This window comes from Dendrobates tinctorius, unplaced genomic scaffold, assembly GCF_039654945.1.
Source record: "Dendrobates tinctorius isolate UK_male_01 unplaced genomic scaffold, ASM3965494v1 ptg000060l, whole genome shotgun sequence".
Taxonomy (NCBI): Eukaryota; Metazoa; Chordata; class Amphibia; order Anura; family Dendrobatidae; genus Dendrobates; species Dendrobates tinctorius.
The window spans coordinates 51,463,052-51,479,638 of record NW_027361728.1 but is presented as its reverse complement, the minus strand read 5'-3'; positions in this window follow the sequence as shown (position 1 = coordinate 51,479,638).

Sequence of the window (16,587 nt, the reverse complement as noted above, 5' to 3'; positions counted from 1 at the left end):
TACTGTATGAATGGGTAGAATGTGAAAGGGGAGGGAAGAGCTGAAGGGGTAGTGGTAGTGGCCCTGGAAGCCTTATTAATATACTGCTTAGTGCTATGAGATTATATGCAATCTCGCATTAGAGTTCCTGTCTGGGGAGAGTGGAAATGGGCAAGTAGGGGGCATATTATAATGCCCAACCTGTCAGTATAACATGCTCTCATACAGTAAACATGGCATGAGCTGCACTGTACCTAAAGAGGTTGTCTTGTCTAAAATTACAAGTCTACAAGTCGCTCTATGTGATTGTGATCGCAGACTTGTGCTCTTTTAGGATTTGCGGTTTCCGGGGGTGGCGGTCATGTTAATACAAGTATGTGCTATGGATACTCCGGGTCATGTGCCAAATAGATGGACACTGCCTTGCTCATAGAAAGTATATTTAGTGAGGTTAGAATCTGTCAGGTTGGAATGTGGCTGGGAGTATGTATATCATATATTTCTAGTCACATAACCACCTGCTCCCGGCAGCGGAGAATCCTCACAGCACGCAGTACATGCAATGTGAGGTTTCACCAGTCTGTGTTCACATAGAGTGACTTGTAGACTTGTAGCAAAAGTGTAGCTTTAGACAGGACAACCCTTTTAATAATTTCATAATAAGAAGCTAATTATTTGTATAAGGTTCTTAAAGGGAACCTGTCACTAGGTTTTAAATATGCAAATTATATCCAACACCTGTAAGCTCTTTGTTACAGCATTCTAGTATATTACTTGTAAGTCTTCAATGCACAAAAACAGCTTTTATTATACCCTCATTTGGCACAGTCCAGTCTGATGGGCATCTCTGGTCATGATCCAGTGCCTCCTCTCTTCTTACAATCGCAGTCCTGCTACACTGCTTCATGTGGACTACACCTCCTCCATCATCCACACACTGTCTTCAATCATGCTTCTGCGCAGACATACTTCTCTCTGCCCTGCTGAGGGCAGAGTAAAGCACTGTAGTATGCATTTGCCAGCTTTACCTACAGGTCATACAGTCGGTGCTCTTTGTCCTTTCCAAGCACCTGCACACTACAGTACTGTGCTCTACCCTCGGCAGAGCAGATAGAAGTACACTTGAGCAGGAACGCAAAGGAGAACACTGTGTGGATGATATAGGATGCATCATTCACATGAAGGAGGGAAGAGGGATGGCATCTCAAGAAAAGAGGAGGCGCCGGATCAACACCAGCAACGCCCATTGGACCTGACCCCTCCGTTTGTAAGTATAAGAAAAGGTGTCTTTTGTGCATTTCAGAGAGGATTGGGAACTTATACTTTATAAAGCCTACAGGTATGATGTAAAAGAGGGCTCACAAGTGCTGGCCATACTATATATGGGGAAAACCTGGTAATAGTTCCTGTTGTTGTCCAGACTTGGGATTCTATGTGACTGCAGACTGTCAAATCATGACAGGATGTGGTTCAGCTTCTGTAATGAGTCCCCAGATCAGTGGTGTGATTAGCCATTCATGCAATATGTATGTTTCAACTAGTTAAGTTTGACTTTTCTCAATAAAAGAGAATTGAAAGAAGCCAAAAAATTCTAGTTGACACACAATGATGAAAAGTTACATACTGAAGTTGCATGACGGCCTGCTCACATAAGCAATGCTGGGGACTCATGGGCTATTATTACTGTACATATGGGGATTCAGGGGACATTAATTTAAGTAGCATTATTGAGGCACTTACTAGTGTGACCATTAAAAGTGCACAGGGGGCATTAGTAATTTGTGGATGCTGTTTTCTTGGGCAATTACAGAGGGCATTAATAGTTTCTAGGGGTCAGTTTTTCCATCTAGAGGGCAGAAAAGAGGCATTAATACTATGTATGGGACACAATAATGGGTATTATTATATGGCGTCCTGAAAGGAGGCAACATTGCACCACGGTTGGTGCAGAAATAGTGTCAGGGCAGCAGCGGCTCAGCACTAGAGTGGAAGCAAGATGAGGAGTCTGTGCAAGTTGGGAGTAGATGGGGACGGTAATGGAAATGTAAGAAACCAATTGTGTTTTTGTTGTAATTTCTTTTGACAAGTTATGGCTGGAGAAGTTGTCTGCGCCAGATGGAAAAAAAGTGAAATGAAAGAACGTCAGCTGTAAGTTCTGATCTGTAACTGTACTGTAATTTCATACTTGATCTCCAGCACTGGTATCTACCACTATATGGTCACCATATGGTGGTAATATCAGGGATAGTCTTTGAATGGAGATATATTTTCAGTAACAGTGCGGTCATCTGCTGAGGTTCCCCTACATCCACAATTAAAGTGCGACATTCTGAATGTAATCAGGATTACCAGTTAGGGTCACACTGAGATGTTTTTATCCCCCTGAAAGCCCTAGCTACGCCTCTGAATCAGATGCAGTATATATTATCTACCATTGGTAATTGAGGGGAGTGGAAAAGGTTAAGGAGCTGTAAGCAGCTTCAAAGACATACACATTGATGATGATGCTATTGTTAAGAGTTTTATCTCAGCCCAGAGCAGGGTTCTCATCTACTCTGTTCAGTACTGCAATATAATGAACTTTATATGGCTACTATTGCATGAGAAATGACAATAATTATCAGACTCCTTCATGAATTGTGCTATACATGCACGGCACATGTCTGGTCTCCCCTTTGATGTGGGCTCCGGCGCTGAGCCCACATCTTTGACAGTACATGCCAGCTTATTTGAACAGCTGATATGTGACCCTAATTGCTGCAGGTGGAATCTCTATCCACCTGCCACTGTTAACCTGTTAAATGCCCCTGTAAATCTCTGACGCCCTCACTAATCTTACCCATCGCTGCTTGTGTCACATGACTGTGGGTTGTCGTTGGGTTTGCATGGCAACCCCGGGCCTGCAGCAGACTTTTGTGGTTGTCATAGCCCAGCGGTCAGCGCTCATTGCAAGTGTTCTTTTCTGCTACACCGAGCAGGGCTGCAGCCCTGCTCTGTGTAGCAAAGGCAATCGGATGACCACAGCTTCCAGTCTCCCATGGAGTCTATTGAAGCAAGTGTAAAGTAAGAAAAAAAGTTTTCAAGAATATAAAAAATGTAAAAGTTTAAATCACCCCCCATTCACTCCATTCAAAATAAAAAAATACACATATCTGATATCGGTGAGTTCAGAATCGCCCCATCTATCAATATATAAAAAGAATTATTGAGATCAGTAAACGGCGTAACAAGAAAAAAGTCAAAATGCCAGAATTATGTTTTTTGGGTTGCCGCAACATTACATTATAATGCAATAACTGGCGATCAAAACATTGTATCTACACCAAAATGGTATTAATAAAACCAACAGCCTTGCATGCAAAAAATAAGCCCTCATTAAGCCCCAGATCCTGAAAAATGGAGACGCTACGGGTCTCAGAAAGTGAAGCAATTTTTTTTTAACAAACCTTGTTTTGTTTTTTTTCACCACTTAAATGAAAAAAAGAACCTAGACATATTTGGTATCTACGAACTCATAATGACCTGGAGATGATAATAGCAGGTCAGTTTTAACATTTGGTGAACATGGTGAAAAGCAAATATTGAAGAATTGCACTTTTTTTTGCAGTTTTACAGCACTTTGAGTTTTTTCTCCCATTTTCCAGTATACTTTGTGGTAAAAGCAATGGTGTCGTTCAAAAGTACAACTCGTCTTGCCAAAAAACAATCCCTCACCTGGCCATATTGTCATAAAAATAAAAAAGTTATGGCTCTGGCAAGACGGGAAGCAAAAAAACAGAAACGTATAAATGATAGTGGGTTTAAAATGATGTCAAAGCCTTTCTATGAACATATTCCAGATGTAATGTTATCCGCCAGGGGCATAAGTAGAAATCATGGGACCTGTTGGAGAAATTCTTAATGGGCACCCCTCTAAAAAAAAAATAATTCGGCAGCATCACAGAAGAGCACATCTCCCAACCTTGTAGCCCATACAAAGTAATTTTCCTCCTATTGAAGCCCCTACATTCCCCTTTCATTGCACCTAAAAAGTATGATGCTAACAAAAATGTCCCCAAACACTATATAATACCCACACAGTGAATTCCTCCATAGTACCGTCCATGAGCACAGTATGGTGACCCTAATAAAACCCCCTCAAATCCCGGCAAAGTATGGTTTCCTCAACACAGTATTTTGCCCACAACTGTAACCCCACACAGCCCTCCTTGCAGTATAATGAGCCTACATACAGTATAATGGCCCTCACACCTCTCCATATTGTATAATGGCTCCTGCTAGCACTCCAAACAAATATAATGGCCCTCACACTGTATGATGGACCACACACAAACCTTCACACTGTATAACTTGCAATCAGTGTGTATGCAAACTGTGTAGGAATCCAAGATGCTGACACAGTTGAATGTGCATTGACTGGCGGGCGGTAGCACTGGGCCACCCAGACTCACCGGTTCCATAGTGGCTGTGTGGTGTGCCACAATTTGAGGTATGCCACTGGGTTCCGCTGCACATCTATATTGATTTCCTTGATCTGAAATACCTTTTAAAGTGAGCTAAATGGCTTCTACTACTGTTTTTCAGGAGCCATTTCAGATAGAATGGAACCAATATTCTGTTCTTGCAGTGGTGAATTCTTCGGTTCAAATTTGAAAACATGAAGAAAACATAAGCTTGGGATTTTTTTGTTTTTGTTGTGTTTCTGTAGTTTTTCTGGATATAGTATAGTTTCCTACCATATAAAATTCTCCAAACACATACTAGTAGGCTAATTGTAGTCTTATAAAATTTACTCTAATGTGTGTAAATGTATGAGATAGGGACATTAGATTGTGATATTTTTTAATGAAATGGACAATTGTGAATGATGACAATCTTGTACACCAATGAAAAATATGTTTGTAAAAGCAATATAAATAATTATATAAATAACAGAGATGTGCAAAATGTGAATAAAATTTGTGTTGAATTTTATTATATTTACTATTCTCTTTTCTCATAATATGTAAAACTTTTGACTCAGCAACGTGGCGGCCACTGGCAGCATTTTTCTGAACCATAAAAAGTCTTCAAAAAAAGTGTAAACATTTTTTAGGCTTTCATTTCTCAACCATACAGTGTTACATAGTCTGTGAACATTTCTGTAATCTTTAAAACTGGGAAAAAGCATTGAAACGTTTTTCTGGATTGAATTTGATTGTCATTCGTACACTTTTGCTACCTTTCTGTTACGTTGTGGTGGAATAAACTCACAAAAACCGCTTTGATTGCTGAAGGTGACCAATATTTTTTTTTATTAAAAATAAACTTGGTTTCAAGAGACCTAGTAATTACAAAATGTGTAAGGCGTGCAATAAGCGATATTGAAGTGGAAGTGCTGATGATGGTGCTCGCAGATGCTGAGAAGTTGGGGCAGGTGTGACTACTCCTGTTGCTGGAGTACAAGAAAAACACGCATCCAGGACACATAGGTTCCTATCCCACTTTGCAGAGAGGCACAGTACACTACTTCTGAAGCCAAAGCAGTGCAAACAGCTGGTCGGTTGGATAGCAGTTAATGCTTCTGTTGAGGGAGCTATTGAGGGAGGGCTAAATTAAACCTTCACAGTTCATCCAGTGATTTCCAAATTAGTTCATAGGGCGTTGCTAGCAACTGGGAGTGACCACACGGAGACGGGGGCTCTGTACGGGAGGATCAAGACAGATCACTAGTCCCCTTTATTTTAGTCACTTCTTTTATAATATTTTGCTTAATTGTGCAAAGTTCTCAACTACCATGGTAATACTTCACTTTATAAGCCAACCCTTCATCTCTAAACTCCTGGAACGCCTGGTCCACTCCCGTCTTATCCGCTATCTCTCAGAAAACTCTGTTCTCGACCCTCTCCAATCCGGTTTCCGCTCTTTACACTCCACTGAAACTGCCCTCACTAAAGTCTCTAATGATCTGCTAACAGCTAAATCAAATGGTCATTACTCCCTGCTAATTCTCTTGGATCTCTCTGCAGCATTCGACACTGTGGATCATCAGCTCCTCCTCACTATGCTCCGTTCCATTGGCCTCAAGGACACCGTTCTCTCCTGGTTCTCCTCCTATCTCTCCGACCGCTCCTTTACTGTTTCTTTTGCCGGTTCCTCCTCCTCTCACCTTCCTCTTACTGTTGGGGTTCCTCAAGGATCGGTTCTAGGCCCCCTCCTCTTCTCCTTGTACACTGCCCCTATTGGTCAAACAATCAGTAGATTTGGTTTCCAGTACCATCTCTATGCTGATGACACCCAATTATACGCTTCTTCTCCTGACATCACGCCAGCCTTTCTAGAAAACACTGGCGATTGTCTAAACGCTGTGTCTAATATCATGTCCTCACTATATCTGAAACTGAACCTATCAAAGACTGAACTCCTTGTGTTTCCTCCCGCTACTAATGTACCTACACCCGACATTGCCATTTCCGTCTGTGGTTCCACTATTACTCCCCAGCAACAGGCCCGCTGTCTTGGGGTCATACTTGATTCCGAGCTTTCCTTTGCCCCCCACATTCGATCACTGGCTCGCTCTTGTCATCTGCACCTCAAAAACATTTCTAGAATTCGACCTTTTCTTACTTTTGACTCTGCAAAAACTCTTACTGTTTCTCTTATTCATTCTCGTCTGGACTATTGTAACTCTCTTCTAATCGGTCTCCCTCTTACAAAACTCTCCCCTCTCCAATCTGTCTTGAATGCTGCAGCCAGGATCATATTCCTCACCAATCGTTACACCGATGCCTCTACCTTGTGCCAGTCATTACACTGGCTACCCATCCACTCCAGAATTCAGTATAAACTTTTTACCCTCACCCACAAAGCCCTCCATGGCTCAGCACCACCCTACATCTCCTCCCTTGTTTCAGTATACCACCCTACCCGCGCCCTCCGTTCTGCTGATGACCTGAGGTTAGTATCCTCAATAGTCAGAACCTCCCACTCCCGTCTCCAAGACTTTACACGTGCCGCGCCAATTCTTTGGAATGCACTTCCCAGGTCAATACGATTAGTCCCCAGTCCCCACAATTTTAAGCGTGTCCTGAAAACGCATTTATTCAGACTGGCCTATCGCCTCAACACATTAACCTAACCTATCCCTGTGTGGCAGAGCCAAAAATTTTACCATAACCAGGTTCCCAGCATCATGTTCCCACATGCTTTATGCATCCATTAGCCCTCTGTGTCTGTACTGTTACACACTTAACATTATGGCTGGTCCATACAATCAGGGCAACTGTTACCACCCACCTTTCGTGTCTACCTCTTTCCTCATAGACTGTAAGCTTGCGAGCAGGGCCCTCACTCCTCTTGGTATTTGTTATAATCTACTGTATGTGATTATTGTTATGCTGTAATGTCTATTGTCTGTACAAATCCCCTCTGAAATGTAAAGTGCTGCGGAATATGTCGGCGCTATAAAAATAAAATTTATTATTATTATTATTATAGTATTGCAAGAAAATCGGAACATGTCCCTAGCTACATGACGTAGAGAATAGAACAATAGCACATTCTTCAGGGTTTCATATCTCATATCTTGCTCGGCCTGGGACAGTCTGGTTTCATTACAGCCACGAACTTTCACCTAGTTAAGTTACAAAATTTAACTCATAAACAGCAAAATGGCGTCGCAAGCACAAAAATGGAGGTCTGGAGAACAAGATGTCCTGTACAACTGAATAATGTACTTCAGACTTCCAGCAGGCTTTGCAGCACCACACAGTCTTCCACACTGTCCAGTCTCACCACCTTAAAGTGTGGATCACTTAATCCTCTCTCTGATCCTCCTTCCTCACATCATGTTGAATATCAGGAGATTAGTGACCCACAGTAGGACACTCCAAAAAGAACTTTAAAACATAATTTCTTGTTTGTGGACTCTCAACCTGAATGCTCCAAGAGGGACAGGAGGACATGCTGTTAGTGATGCACAAACCTTAGAGCAGCCACAGTGGCAAGAACATGACAGTGGGGATGGCAAATTTGGGATAAGGAGGAAGATGACAATGAGACACAGTTGTCGCTAACTCTTGTTGTTGTTAAGTCACGACCTGATTTGCAACTTGTGACATGCAAAGATCAGCAGGGGCCTGACCAATAAGAATCTAACCACCACCAGTAAGATCAGGCACTTGTCACTTAAGTACCTAACTCGGTGGGCCAAACTCCTGGGTTCACAATTGGTGTCATTGGGTGACACCACTGCCTCATCCCCTGTGCTCGGTGCTTCCTAATCCCCTGTCCAAAACTCTGGCACAGATGCCTCCTGCCCTGCTCATATCCTTGCACATTCTGACTTACTCTCATCAAGCAATTACAAATCCTTGTCCCAGCAAAACTTTCAACTGTCCATACCCCAGGATTTGGAATGAAAAAGAAAAGTTCCCAGACAACCATACACAGGCCCAAATGTTAAACAGAACCTTTTCCAGGCTGATTGTTATGGAAATGTCACCTCCTAGGCTGCTAGACACAGAGGATTTCCACCGACTCACGACAGCAGCTGTTCCTCTGTTTTAGGTTCCCCAGCTGCCACTTTTTCTCACAGTGTGGTGTCCCTGGAACATGTACATGACCCGTACCATTACCAAAGCACTGCTCCTAATCATCCTCCATCTCAGATATGGTATCTCAAAGCATGTCGTCCACATAAACCGGAGGCTGGAAGCTCTGCAGCATTGCCTCAGCATAGTGGCAAGTGTCTCTTCTGAATCTATTTTGTCTAGGAGACAAACCACACATCATGGAAGACTTATTTAAAAGAATAACAAACAAGGCAGAACTGTATTTTTTGCCACTGAATCTCCAACCAGGCATGGTAGCATGGGATAATGGATGTAACCTGATGGTGGCTGTGAAGCTTGGCAAGCTCACACACATACCATGCTTGGCACATGTACTCAATTTGGTCATTCAACATTTTCTGAAAACATACCCAGATTTGTCAGTGCTTCTGGTCAAGGTGCGTGCCCATTTCTGCAAGTTGGCTACAGCTGCTGCTGCTTTGACACTACTACAGCAGCACATGCAAGTGCCAACTTACTGACTGGTGTGCAATATCACCACATTCTAAAACTCCATACTACACATGCTGGCAAGGGTTTGTGAGCAGAAGAAGCAAGAGGTTGAGTACCAGCTCCAACACACCCATCGGTATTTTGGTCAGCCTCCTCACATAACAATTGAAGAGTGGACATGTGTGTCTGACACTTGTTTGGTTTTTCAAGACGTTGAGGACTCCAAAAAGATGGTGAGTGGCAATGACACCATAGTCAGCACAACTATCCCACTTCTGTGTCTACTTAAACCATTGCTGCTCACAAGTAAACAAGATTCTTTGCATGACGACCAGTTGGGGAGAGAGGAAGACATAACACAAAGAGATTGTGGCGTTAGTCACTTCTCACGGACAAGCCAGAGCCAGAGAGGTCAAGGAGTCCAAGGTCAAAAGCCAGGAGGGTACGTCATAAACAGAAGGAAGAGACAAAAGCATAGTCAGGTAACGTTCTGAGGTCAGAGTACCAGGAGGATAACGGATCAGAGCAGAAGAGGACCGAACAAAGTCCAAGGTCAGGCAACAGATCAAGCATACAGAACTCAAGGCACAGGGAGCACAAATCTCACTAGTTGATGGTACATCTGGCAGTGGTCTGGGAGAAGCTGCTCAGTTAAGTAGGCATCAAAATCACCCGGGATAGTGAATACTTGGAGACAGCCGATGCCTCCTAGTCGCAGATTGATTAGATGAGCTGTCAATCAACACACTGAGAGCTCAGCATGCCCCTGACCAGATTGGATGGCCATGCTATCAAAGTTCTTACGTCTTAAGCACACACCTGTATTGTATTGGACAGCAGAGCTGTCAGTAACTGCATCCCAGACACCCTGAGGGGTGGAACTGTGACAGAGATTATAGCCAGCCCAGCCTCATCTCATCTGCTCAGCACAGATTGAATAACAATGAGGAGGTGGACATTAAGGAGGTGAAGACGAGGAATATGAGCTGGTGGCTAGCCCAATAGAGGCTAGTAGCCACATAACCTTTGTCTCATCTCTCCTATGTTTATGGGCCGAGAATGGAAATGAGGAGGAAGAGAAGGAGGAGGAGCTGGAGAGTTAATGTCATGGTGGAGAAAGGTAAATTTTGGCTGTATAGAGCTTGACACAAATGGCCGACTTTATGTACCACTGCCTTTCCCCCTCGCATTACATTCATCTTGGCCAGAAAAAAGTACTGGTTGTTCACCCTTCTAGACTAGAGTTGAGCGAAACGGGTCGAAAAATTCAAAAGTCGCCGACTTTCGCCAAAGTTGGGTTTCATGAAACGAAACCCAACCTTAGCGTGAGGTCGGCCACGAGGTCGGCGACCATCGCGCCAAAGTCGCATTTCCAAAGATGCTTTTGCGCCCTTTTTCAGCCAATCAGGAAGAACGGACACTGTGGGCAACGTGATGACATAGGCAGCGGTTACCACCATGTTTGTGAAGGGCATGCAAGTGATTGGCTTGCTTTGTGTGGCATCACAGGGGGTATAAAAGGGCGTGCACGCCGACCGCCATGTTACTTATGCTGATCTCAGAATAGGGAGAGCTGCTGCTGCTGCTGATTCTGTAGGGAGAGCGTTAGGCAGGGAAGAAGATACCAAAAACTACTTCTGCTGCTAACGATTTTGCCTGTACAACACACCAGTCACTGTTCAGTGCAAGGGGAGGCTATATTTTTGTGCATCAGCTCTGTTGGTTATTAGGCTGCCTTTTAAGGCTCCCTGATAGCTGCATTGCTGTTTTCACACTGCTGAGCAAACTGCTTTTTTCAAAGCAATCCAAATTTTATTGTTTTGTCCTGGTGAGTTACTGAGCGTTCATTTTTTCACACACCGCACAGCGGTGTACGCTCCTCACACAGTACCGTGTACCGGCTGTTATCATGGCCAAATTGAAGCTATCTATGTGTGTGACTCTGTAAGGAAAAGTCGAGGGGTTTGTCCGTTCTTACAGACCTACAACTTATAGTTTTGTCCATTTTTCAAACAGTTTAGTATATTTGCTGTTTGATTACATTCAAAACTAGAGAGTTACAGCGTGTGTCAGTCCGTATACAAAAACACGGAGCTTGACAATTTTACATACACCGTACAGCGGTGTACGTGCACGCTCCTCTCTCAGTACCGTGTAACGGCTGTTATCACGGCCAAATTGAAGCTATCTAAGTGTGTGACTCTGTAAGGAAAAGTCGAGGAGTTTGTCCACTCTTACAGACCTACACCTTATAGTTTTGTCCGTTTTTCAAACAGTTTAGTATATTTGCTGTTTGATTACATTCAAAACTAGAGAGAGACAGCGTGTGTCAGTCAGTATACAAAAACGCGGAGCTTGACAATTTTACATACACCGTACAGCGGTGTACGTGCACGCTCCTCTCTCAGTATCGTGTAACGGCTGTTATCACGGCCAAATTGAAACTATCTACGTGTGTGACTCTGTAAGGAAAAGTCGAGGAGTTTGTCCATTCTTACAGACCTACACCTTATAGTTTTGTCCATTTTTCAAACAGTTCAGTATATTTGCTGTTTGATTACATTCAAAACTAGAGAGAGACAGCGTGTGTCAGTCCGTATACAAAAACACGGAGCTTGACTATTTTACATACACCGTACAGCGGTGTACGTGCACGCTCCTCTCTCAGTACCGTGTAACGGCTGTTATCATGGCCAAATTGAAGCTATCTACGTGTGTGACTCTGTAAGGAAAAGTCAAGGAGTTTGCCTGTTCTTACAGACCTACACTCTAGGGCGATTCCAATTCTGCCCAATTCTATATACACCTTGTAGTTAGTCATACACTAGGCAATTTCTGCCTGTCACATTGTGGTGTAATTTGTCCTGGGCCAGAGACAATAGTTCAGCATCCTCCAATCTACATTGAGATTTAAATTCTCACCAATAATCTATACAGCTTTTGCCTTCTCATACACCAGGCAATTTCTGCCTGTCCCATTGCGGTGTAATCTATACTGGGCCTGAGACAATAGTTCAGCGTCCTCCAATCTACATTGAGATTCAAAATCTCAACAATACTCTATACAGCTTCTGCCTTCTCATACACCAGACAATTTCTGCCTGTCACATAGCGGTGTAATCTATACTGGGCCTGAGACAATAGTTCAGCATCCTCCAATCTACATTGAGATTCAAATTCTCACCAATACTCTATACAGCTTTTGCCTTCTCATACACCAGCCAATTTCTGCCTGTCACATTGCGGTGTAATCTATACTGGGCCTGAGACAATAGTTCAGCGTCCTCCAATCTACATTGAGATTCAAATTCTCACCAATACTCTATACAACTTTTGCCTTCTCATACACCAGCTAATTTCTGCCTGTCACATAGCGGTGTAATCTATACTGGGCCTGAGACAATAGTTCAGTGTCCTAAAATCTACAGTGAGATTCAAATTCTCACCAATACTCTATAGACCCTTTACCTTGTTTTACAGTACCATATAGCTGTTGTTATTTTGGGTACCTTTTTCAAAAAAATGAAGAAGTATGGTGGAAGAGGCCGTGGAAGTAGGCGGGGGTTGCCAGCTGGTCCTGATGGTGGTGTTGCTGGTGGTGCTTCTGCTGTTTGTGGCAAAAGCACAATAGCACCTAAGGCAGGAGGTGGTGAGCCGGCGTCATTGTCTGGCTCCACAAGGCCTCGTAGGCTCCCTTTTCTGGGAGTAGGTAAACCGCTTTTAAAGCAGGAGCTTCAGGAACAAGTTTTGGCTTACATTGCTGACAAAGCCTCCAACTCTATCGCCTCCTCTTCTGAACTTTCAAAAAATAAAAGCACTGAGTCGTCATTGGAGGCTCATGGTCAGGAACCACACCTTTCCTTGTGTTCTTCACCCCTACCAAAAGTAAAGGATGCGGCAGGTCACACTACAGATTATTCCATGGTGAATTACCCAGTCCAAGAAGAATCTGACATGGAGTGCACTGATGCACAGCCACTGCTAGATTTTTCTGCTGGTACATTCACTCAGAGCACTACTTTGTCCTCGCAGTGTACTGAGCCAGAATCTGACCCTGATGAAACTCAGGAGCCCCTTCCCGCATACTATACAACCTTACATGGTGATACAGAGGAAGGTCCACATGACATTGAAGAGGAGGTGATGGATGACCCAGTTGTTGACCCAGATTGGCATCCATTGAGGGAAGAGGGTGCCGCTGCCAATAGCTCAGAAGAGGAGGAGGAGCATCCGCAGCAGGCATCGACATCGCAACAGCTGTTATCTGGCAGGCCCGGAGCAGTCCAAAAACGGGTTACAAAAAGCAAAAGAGTTGCAGGACAGCTTGGCCAGACGGTCAAAATAGCACAGCCTGCAAGGCCTCAAAATGTCTTCCACAGTAGGAAGAGGGCAGTGTGGCACTTTTTTGAACAAAATCCTAATGATCAGGCAAAGGTTATCTGTAAGAAGTGCGCAAAGACCTTTAGCCGAGGGAAAAATCTGAGAAATTTGAATACCAGTTGCATGCTTAGACATTTAACCACCATGCACTTGCAAGCATGGACGGACTACCAAACCTCATGTACCACATGTGCAACTGCTCCCAAAGAAGGTAGTCAGCAACGCTACATTGTTTCCCCCACTTTAAGCCCACCGTTTAGCACACCACCAGCAGCAAATGTTGAGGTGTCGTCGCAAGGCCAAAGCAGTCAGGGAATCACAATGTTATATCAATGAAAGACTGAATCTAGGTCATCAGAAAGAACACCAACTCCATCACCATCATCAACCATCTCTCAGTCCACCACTAGTTCCACCATATGCAGCTCTCAAGTCCAGCTCACCTTACCAGAGACTATGAGTAGGACAAGAAAGTACTCATCCTCTCATCCGCGTACACTGGGTTTGAACGCCCACATTGCCAAACTAATCTCGTTAGAGATGATGCCCTACCGGTTGGTTGAAAGCACAGCTTTCCGCGAACTCATGCCCTACGCAGTACCACGCTATGACCCACCCAGTCGCCACTTCTTTTCTCGCAAAGCCATCCCAGCCCTCCACCTTCATGTGAAAGACTGCATTGTCCATGCACTCAAGCAATCAGTGAGTGGAAAGGTGCACCTCACAACTGATGCATGGTCCAGTAGGCATGGCCAGGGCCGTTATGTGTCCATCACTGCGCACTGGGTTAATGTGGTGGATGCAGGGTCCACAGGGGACAGCGGTGGTGGGACAGTGCTGCCTAGCCCACGGTATAGGAAACAGTTTGCTGTAGGCGTTCGACCCTCCTCCGCCAACAGAAGCGAAAGCTCATCCACAGAGCGCAGTCGCACAAGCACTCCATCCACAGCTGCCAGTGTTGCACACGAGGTGTCCCCCTATCGATCAGCTAGTGGAAAGCGTCAGCAGGCTGTGTTGCAGATGATGTTTTTGGGCGACAGACACACCGCAGAGGTACTGGCTGACTACTTTCAGTGATAAACTGAGTCATGGCTGGGCAGTCTACATCTTGAGGCAGGCAAGGTAGTTAGTGATAACGGCCAAAATTTTGTGGCAGTCATAGCCCTTTCAAAACTCAGACACATACCTTGCTTGGCTCACACCTTGAACCTGGTGGTGCAGTGCTTCCTCACTAATTATCTGGAGTTAACAGGCCTGCTCCATAAGGTTCGAAGACTGTGTTCGCACATCCGCCGGTCGCCGGTACACTCCAGTCGTATGCAGAAGCTGCAGCGATTGCTCCACCTTCCCAAGCACCGCCTAATTATCGATGTTGCAACAAGGTGTAACTCCACCCTGCACATGGTTGAGAGGCTGTGCGAACAGAGGCAGGACATAATGCATTTGTGGGAGGATACACGGGCAGGCACTTTGAGGGAAGACATGGAGTTGACAGGTGTGCAGTGGTCAAAGCTGAAAGACCTCTGTAAAGTCCTTCAGTGTTTTGAGGAATGCACATGGCTGGTAAGCGCAGACGATGCCATCATAAGCATGAGCATCCCACTTATGCGTCTGCTCATGCAAACTTTGACGCACATTAAGGAGCAGGCGTCTAGAGCCGAGGTAGATGAGGAGGAAGAGGAGGAGGGAAGCCTTGATGACAGTCAGCCATTGTCTACTCCGGGACCTCTCCTGGACGAGGTGGAGGAAGAAGAGGAAGAGGAGGAGGAGGATGATGATGGGGATGATTATTTAGGGGAGGAGGATGCTTCTCGTGGGGCAAGAGAAAATGTTGGCGTGGCAAGGTCTGGTACAGGGTTTGTGCATGACTGGAGGGATGTGGATTTGCCAAAAAGTGCTCCTCCACCCAGCACTCGCAGTGCATCATTGACACCGGGAACATTGGCCCACATGTCAGATTAGGCCTTGCAGATCCTAAAAACGGACCCCCACATTGCCAAAATGAAGAACGATGATGACTACTGGTTGGCCAGCATCCTGGATCCACACTATAAAGGCAAATTCCAAAACATAATGCCACAGGAGAACCTTGATCTAATGGCTAACAAACCAGCAACTCTGGTAAACCGGTTGTTTGAGGCATTCCCTGTACACAGCAGTGGTGACTGTTCTCACACGAGCCGCAGGGGCTGGGGGCAGCTTGGAAGAGGTGTTCGTGGTGCACACATCAGAAGTGGCGTTGGAGACAGGGGTTTCATGACCACGTTGTGGACTGATTTTTCAAGTCCCGCTCACGTGACTGGTAATACTGCATCGATTGAAAGTGACAGGAGACAGCAGTTGTCAACTATGGCTACAAACTACTTCTCGTTCCATATCGATGTTCTCCCGCACAGGTCATTCCAATTTGACTATTGGGCCGCTAAACCGGACACCTGGCCTGAATTGGCACAATATGCCTTACAGGAGCTCGCTTGCCCAGCTGCAAGTGTGCTATCAGAAAGAGTCTTCAGTGCAGCCGGATCAATCCTGACAGAAAAAAGGACCCGTCTGTCGACCCAAAATGTGGATGATCTAACCTTCATTAAAATGAACCATGCATGGGTTTCCAAGGATGTTGTCCCACCTTCGCCTGATGACACCTAGGTTGCCAGAAAAATGACTTGCTTTGGTCCTCCTCTTCCTCGCACTTGCCCAATTTCGCCTTTTGCAGCAGCTGAATGTCCAACATCAACATATGCTATTTTGTAAACCTCCCTAACTGGGCTGCCTCCCCCCCATGGCCGGGGTCACACCTAGCACACCCAACCGTGCGAGTGCCGTTGCCCTGGACAGGTGGGTGGGCCGACTCTTGGACACGGGCACTGGCACAGGGTCCCTCATAGTGCAATCAAGTGTCTCTGACAGTGAGGGTGCACACCCACCGTCAGACACACCGCCGTACTATGAGGGGCCCAGTGCCAGTATCGACACCCACGAGTGTGCCCCCCTTGCTTGGGCAGGGCCACAGCATTTGCAATGTTTACCTCTCCCTGCTCCTCCGCTGTGTAGTCTGGACTGTCAAATCCTTCACTGGGACTGCCACTACAAATTTGTTGAACTGATAGATGATGGTTAAGACATAGCTATGCCCTGTCCCACTGGCCGTGCTCTAGCTTCAGATGATCAATGGCTTCCATTTCTT